This window comes from Oreochromis niloticus, linkage group LG4 (genome assembly GCF_001858045.2).
Source record: "Oreochromis niloticus isolate F11D_XX linkage group LG4, O_niloticus_UMD_NMBU, whole genome shotgun sequence".
In the NCBI taxonomy this organism is placed as follows: domain Eukaryota; kingdom Metazoa; phylum Chordata; class Actinopteri; order Cichliformes; family Cichlidae; genus Oreochromis; species Oreochromis niloticus.
The window spans coordinates 4,729,224-4,736,389 of NC_031969.2; the positions used below are offsets into that span (position 1 = coordinate 4,729,224).

Below are 7,166 nucleotides of genomic sequence, written 5' to 3' on the forward strand. Positions count from 1 at the left end.
ACAGATTAATAACAGATATGATTCGATGCAGAGAGGTCTATTAACACATACTGAGTGAGAAAGGTGACTGGAAAGGAAAAACTCAATGCATCATGGGAATCCCCAGCAGCCTACGTCTATTGCAGCATAACTAAGGGAGGATTCAGGGTCACCTGGTCCAGCCCTAACTATATGCTTTAGCAAAAAGGAAAGTTTTAAGCCTAATCTTAAAAGTAGAGATAGTGTCTGTCTCCCGAATCCAAACTGGAAGCTGGTTCCACAGAAGAGGGGCCTGAAAACTGAAGGCTCTGCCTCCCATTCTACTTTTAAATACTCTAGGAACAGCAAGTAGGCCTGCAGTGCGAGAGCGAAGTGCTCTAATAGGGTGATATGGTACTACAAGGTCATTAAGATAAGATGGGGCCTGATTATTTAAGACCTTGTACACTCCATTTTAAAAGGAAGAAACCTCCAGCAGAACCAGGCTCAGGGAGGGACAGCCATCTGCCGTGACTGGCTGGGGGCTGAGGGTGAAGTGAGTAATGTTTGGGATTTGTTTTGTTTTGTTGTTGTCACTTTTTTGTATGGCCTCCAGTCTTTTAGGATAATTTGTTTTCTCTGCTTAAATAAAAGAGTTCTTGTTAATGAACTGAAACTGGAAAGCGGCATCCTCGTCATTTGTTGTTATTATTCAGGTTAGCTGACTGTTCTTCTTTCAGTAGATGTTGCTGTGTCAGGCATGAAATGCTAATGAAAAATGTTATAGCATCACAGTTTTCTATGCCAGTGCACACTCAACAAACCTGAAAAACAGCAAGTGATAAGGACGGTTTAATTCAATTCAATTCAGTTTTATTTATATAGTACAAAATCACAATAGTTGCCTCAGTGCACTTTATATTGTGAGACTGGAGGACTGGTAGCTTAGAATTCCAGCCAAATGTTCCCAAAAGCTGTATTGCATACTGAAGTCTTTTAGTCTAAAAGTTAAATAATGAAGATGGGCAGATATTATAAACATGATGGGAAGTCAGTATAATCTGAAAACATGTCCATACATTCCCTGGACTTTCTGTAGAATGTAACAATGAACATTTCATCATGGTCATAGTTATATTTCATTATTATTTTTTTTAATGTGTCTCATTTACTTAATGTTATAACTGAATATAAAGATTGAAGACAGTAAGGCAATTGAATTTTCCCAAAAGACAACATACACATACATAATGTTGAATAAGCAAGATAGAAGACAGAAATTAATGCTTGCACTCTGTGGTTATTGCTAGCTAATATTTCTGAACATGAGTGCATAAGATGAGTTTTTAACAACACTGCCAATATTCTTATACAAACAGTAAAATCAAAATTTAATTGTGAAATAATTAATTACTCGGTCCTGTCAGAGAAGGGTGTATTTTAGATGTGTGCAAATCAGGCAGAGAACTGTCAGATTACACAAAAGTAATGTTTGTGTGTGGGGGTGTGCCAGAAATATGTGGTGGTTTGTTTTAAACATTTCGGGTGTGTGAAAAAGCTACTGTAGGAAAGAGAATCAAAACTTTGGGACTGCACAATCCTCTTGTGAAAGTTATGCACTGGCTTTCGAAATAAATGAACAGTCATAGCAGCAACAATCACAGTCATAAGGAGTTCGCGTAAACCAGGGCGGGTTGTCACATGAGCTGTCCAGTTCATTCCAAAACAGCTCAATGGGGTTTAAACCTGGAGACCGGGCTGGCCACTCCATGTTTTCAAGCTTACCATCTTGTTTTTGTTTTTTTTCCTGACTTTTTTTTTCCAATCTACTGATTATTTAAGTGTAGTGGGTTAGATTTGATGGATGTTAGTTCATACGTAGTTTCTGTGAACGCAGCATGAACATTCACCACTCCAGTAGCTGTTAATCAGAGGTTGGTTATAAGGAACAGCTGTAGTCCACTCTTGAGCTCTGGCAACTTGCACTCATTCCTGTTCAAGGTGGGAAAGATCACAGGCTGACTCTGTGCACCTTAGCATATGCTACTTCTGGTAAGGAAACTCCTGTATAGCGCTTCGTTTCCAGTGTGATATTTGCTTCCTTGTTTACGGTTGGGTTTTCCAAAACAAGTCAACCAAATGGATTAATCAAGCGGCGATTTACATTTCTCAAGATGTCTTGGGCATTTACCGAATATATCTGTAGATGATGTTCATCGATTTGTCAATTTCCCCCCCGCGCCTCAGAGCAAAAGAGAGAGAGGATTCAAATTCTATATTTCTCAGTATTTGTATACAGTGGTCCCTCGTTTATCACGAGGGAAGGAAAAACTCCCTTTTAACAGGAAGAAACCTCCGGGAGAACCAGGCTCAGGGAGGGGCGGGGCCATCTGCTGCGACTGGTTGGGGTGAGAGAAGGAAGACAGGATGAAGTGGAAGAGAGACAGAGGTTAATAACAGGTATGATTCAATGCAGAGAGGTCTATTAACACATAGTGAGTGAGAAAGGTGACTGAAGAAGAAATACTCAATGCATCATGGGAATCCCCGGCAGCCTACGTCTATTGCAGTCAAAGGAATTTGCAAAGAAAAGCGTCTGGACTTCTTTGAGTTGCTTGAAGACGTTTCACCTCTCATCCGAGAAGCTTCTTCAGTTCTAAGGTCAAATGGCTGAGAGTCCCAGATTTAAACCCAGTGGGAGTATCCCCCCAAAGAGGGACAAAGGACCCCCTGGTGATCCTCTAATCACATGAGCCAAGGTGTGAAAGCGGGTGTGGTACCTAATCAGCCAGGGTTTCGGGTGAGCTCTGGGACTCTCGGCCATTTGACCTTAGAACTGAAGAAGCTTCTCGGATGAGAGGTGAAACGTCTTCAAGCAACTCAAAGAAGTCCAGACGCTTTTCTTTGCAAATTCCTTTGACTACGATGACCTGGATGACTGAGAACCTTCACAGACATGCGTCTATTGCAGCATAACTAAGGGAGGATTCAGGGTCACCTGGTCCAGCCCTAACTATATGCTTTAGCAAAAAGGAAAGTTTTAAGCCTAATCTTGAAAGTAGAGATAGTGTCTGTCTCCCGAATCCAAACTGGAAGCTGGTTCCACAGAAGAGGGGCCTGAAAACTGAAGGCTCTGCCTCCCATTCTACTTTTAAATACTCTAGGAACAACAAGTAAGCCTGCAGTGCGAGTGCTCTAATAGGGTGATATGGTACTACAAGGTCATTAAGATAAGATGGGGCCTGATTATTTAAGACCTTGTATGTGAGGAGCAGGATTTTGAATTCAATTCTGGATTTAACAGGAAGCCAATGAAGGGAAGCCAAAACAGGAGAAATCTGCTCTCTCTTTCTAGTCCCTGTCAGGACTCTTGCTGCAGCATTTTGGATTAACTGAAGGCTTTTCAGTGAGTTTTTAGGACATCCTGATAATAATGAATTACAGTAGTCCAGCCTGGAAGTAATAAATGCATGAACTAGTTTTTCAGCATCACTCTGAGACAGGATATTTCTAATTTTAGAGATATTGCACAAATGGAGAAAAAGAGTCTAAATGAATATCAATGGTACTGAAAGTAGCTGTAGATAATATTACATCTGTGGGATGATTATTGGTAATTTCTTCTGTAATGGTTAAAATTTTATTTGTGAAGTTCATGAAGCCATTACTAGGTAAGGTTAAAGGGATTGTTGACTCAGTAGAGCTCTGACTTTTTGTCAGCCTGGCTACAGTGCTGAAGAGAAACCTGGGGTTGTTCTTATTTTCTTCAATCAGTGACGAATAGTAAGATGTTTTGGCTTTGCGGAGGGCTTTCTTATAAAGCAGCAAACTATTTCTCCAGGCTAAATGATGATCCTCTAAATTTGTGACACGCCATTTCCTCTCCAGCTTACGAGTTATCTGCTTTAGGCTACGTGTTTGAGAATTATACCACGGAGTCAGGTACTTCGGATTTGAGGCCTTAGTTTTCACAGGAGCTACAGTATCCAGAGTCGTACGTAGTGAGGAGGTAAAATTATTAACAAGATAATCGACCTCTGTTGGAGTAGCGTTCAGATAGCTGCTCTGCTCTATGTTGGTACAGGCCATTGAAGATGATAACAGTGGGTGGATTATATTCTTAAACTTAGTTACAGCACTTTCAGAAAGACATGTACTTTGATAAAGTCTACTCTCCACTGCTGTGTAATCAATTATTGTAAATGTAAATGTTATCAGGAAATGATCAGACAGCAGAGGGTTTTCAGGAAACACTGTTAAATGTTCAGTTTCTATGCCATATGTTAAAACAAGATCTAGAGTGTGATTAAAGTGGTGGGTGGGTTCTTTTACATTTTGAGAGAAGCCAATTGAGTCTAATAACAGATTAAATGCCATGTTGAGGCTGTCATTTTTAGCATCTACATGGATGTTAAAATCACCCACAATACTTATTTTATCTGAGCTGAGCACTAAATCAGATAAAGTCTGAGAAATCAGAGAGAAACTCTGTGTAAGGCCCAGGTGGACGATAGATGATAACAAGTAAGACTGGTTTCTGAGTTTTACAGCTGGGGTGGACGAGGTTAAGCATCAGGCTTTCAAATGAATTAAAAGTCTGTCTTGGTCTTTCGTTGATTAATAGGCTGGTGTGAAAAATTGCTGCCACACCGCCCCCTCGGCCTGTGCTTCGAGGTTTCTGGTAGTTAGAATGACTCGGGGGTGTTGATTCATTTAAACTAACATACTCATCCTGCTGCAACCAGGTTTCTGTAAGGCAGAGTAAATCGATTTGTTGATCAATTATTAAGTCATGTACTAACAGAGACTTGGAGGAGAGAGACCTAATATTTAATAATCCACATTTCACTGGTTTACTCTTTGGTTCAGATGTGGATACTGTATTGTTCTTTCTTTGTGATTTATTTTTATTTATTTTTTTTAATTAATTTTTTTTTTTAAGTGTTTAAGTTGTTTGTTGCTGGTTTTTAGTTTGTTGTTTTGTCTGTTTGGGAGCTGACACAGTCTCTATGGAGATGGATTTTTGGGGGGTAGCAGGAGGAGAGAAGCTGCAGAGAGGCATGTAAGACTGCAACTCTGTTTCCTGGTCCCAACTCTGGATAGTCATATTTTGGGGGGTTTAATAAATTGGTCCATATTTCTAGAAATGACAGCTGCTCCATCCAAAGTGGGATGGATGCCGTCTCTCCTAACAAGACCAGGTTTCCTCCAGAAGGTTTGCCAATTATCTATAAGCCCAGCCTCAGACAGTGGCTGGATGGCTCCCCAGCCTCAGGTGGAGGTGTGGTCTTTGGCTCTACTGCAGGGGAGTGGTGGTGCAGCAAGCTCAAGGGGCAGTACCAGGGTGGCTGGCAGGGCAGATGCTTGTCATTTAGTAATCACAATCTACTCTTTTTCAGTAACACCAGGACCTGAGGGAGACAGAGAGAGACAACTGGAAAGCTTTCTGGCCAGAGTCGGAAAATAAAAGACAAAATTTTGATCACTGTAAATAAAACACTCTCATCTACCAATATGCATGTTAATTGTACTATAAATTCACTGTTTATTTTTTGATATTTATTTGTATTGTTAGTTCTTACCTATATGCTTCATAAGTAAATAAACACACATTATCTTTGATTTACAGGTGGCACAGGTGAAAAGATGCATATCTTTTAAGGGAAAATCCCAAACAGAAGTCTGCCAAGGCAAACAGAAACACAGTGAGACAAAATACTTAATCACATGTACATGGGTGAACGTCTCAAGTGAGAGTCACACAGTGTACCTCTTTATTCGTGCATTTATAGTCACAGGTGCCCACACAACAGGGCGGCGTATTTTCGCTCTTCTCAGAAAAATGACTATACAACAGTATGTGGCTATCTTACTGGAACATTCCGTTCCTCTTTTTATCAGAACATGTTACACAAACACAGGCGTGCTCTCCCGCCCAGCAGGCCGTCCAAGGACGAGCTTCTGGCAAGCAATATGAATCACAAACAGCAATGCATTTAATAAAAATCTTTTTACAATATCTTAAAGTGCATTTCACCAAATGAGGTACCAGAGCACCACCTGGTGACCATGTTGGAAGGTTATGTCGTGTTCAAATTTTTGCTTCGGCAGTTGAAATTACAAGTTACAGCGCTGGACCTTAATGTGAACACAACAGTCTGCCTCACACCAAGGATGACCCTCATTGGGCCGTACAGTTTTTATATTGCAACAAGTTAATAATAACAAGTTATTATTATGTCTGCCTTCTTCCGGAACCCATCTGGATGTCTCCAGTCAATCTCTTCTTTGTCCACGCCTGCTCCTTGTCGACCTTCTATCAGCTCCTTTTCCTGGAATCACAAAGACAGACACACAAACACCTCCCTGCCTAGCCTTCATCATGTTAATATTATCCTACTACTGATTCTAATATCTAGTTCAGGTTCAGACTCCCCTTGGCCCAGAGAATATCCTTATAACCATTATCAAGTGTGATGTGTAAGCATGCTGCAAAACCCTCTGTCAGTCCAGACAGACCGCTGGATGAGACTTTTGTCCTTTGAAACACAGATTGCTAACTCGTTTATGAGCACATTGCATTGTGTGTATATAAAAATAATCGAAAGAGCCTTATTTAATAATTTTCAACCCTGACAGTTAACAAATGGCTCAAGCACAGCTAACAAACAAGGACAACTTGTCTTTTGAGATCTCTATTTCTATTCTGTTCTTTGTTTATTCTTTACATTAAAAGTACAGATGATTGAGATCAACATTCGGACAAGAAAAAACTGGCTAACACGTTAGTAATCTTTTTCTACAGCATCCAGAGGATAGTCCGTGTATTCAAACCCACCTCTGGCGCTGGTGCCCTACCCTCAATTTTAAATGCATATAGACACTGAGGGTTTTCGGGAGGAGCTGTGCTGCTCTCTGGCAGGAAGCACCATGCCGTCCTGTGTTTTAAATGCACTTTAGAACAGTACGCAGCAACACTACATATGAGCGGGCAGAGGGAGGTTTGGGGTCTTCACTCACCCCCGTTCTGTTAACCATTGGGTTTGGGGGGGCTGGGAGGAGGTGCTGGCCGTTGGATTGGAATGCACATTTGTGTCTGCGTGCGCCTGTTCGTCTGTGTCTATATGTCAGCTTGGGTCTTAGACTTCACCTCTCCGGGAACATCTCAGGGTCTCCGAGGTATGGAGACCTATCTCCCCTCACCACAC

At 41.1% G+C, this 7,166-nt stretch overlaps 1 long non-coding RNA gene across 1 annotated transcript; it reads left to right on the top strand.

Moving 5' to 3' along the window:
- The first annotated feature begins 1,927 nt into the window (after nt 1-1,927).
- LOC109201813 (uncharacterized) lies at nt 1,928-5,964 on the top strand. Its single transcript, XR_002061743.2, has 3 exons — nt 1,928-2,010; nt 5,358-5,445; nt 5,588-5,964. It is a non-coding gene; the product is annotated as an uncharacterized LOC109201813 (long non-coding RNA).
- The last annotated feature ends 1,202 nt before the right edge of the window (nt 5,965-7,166 follow it).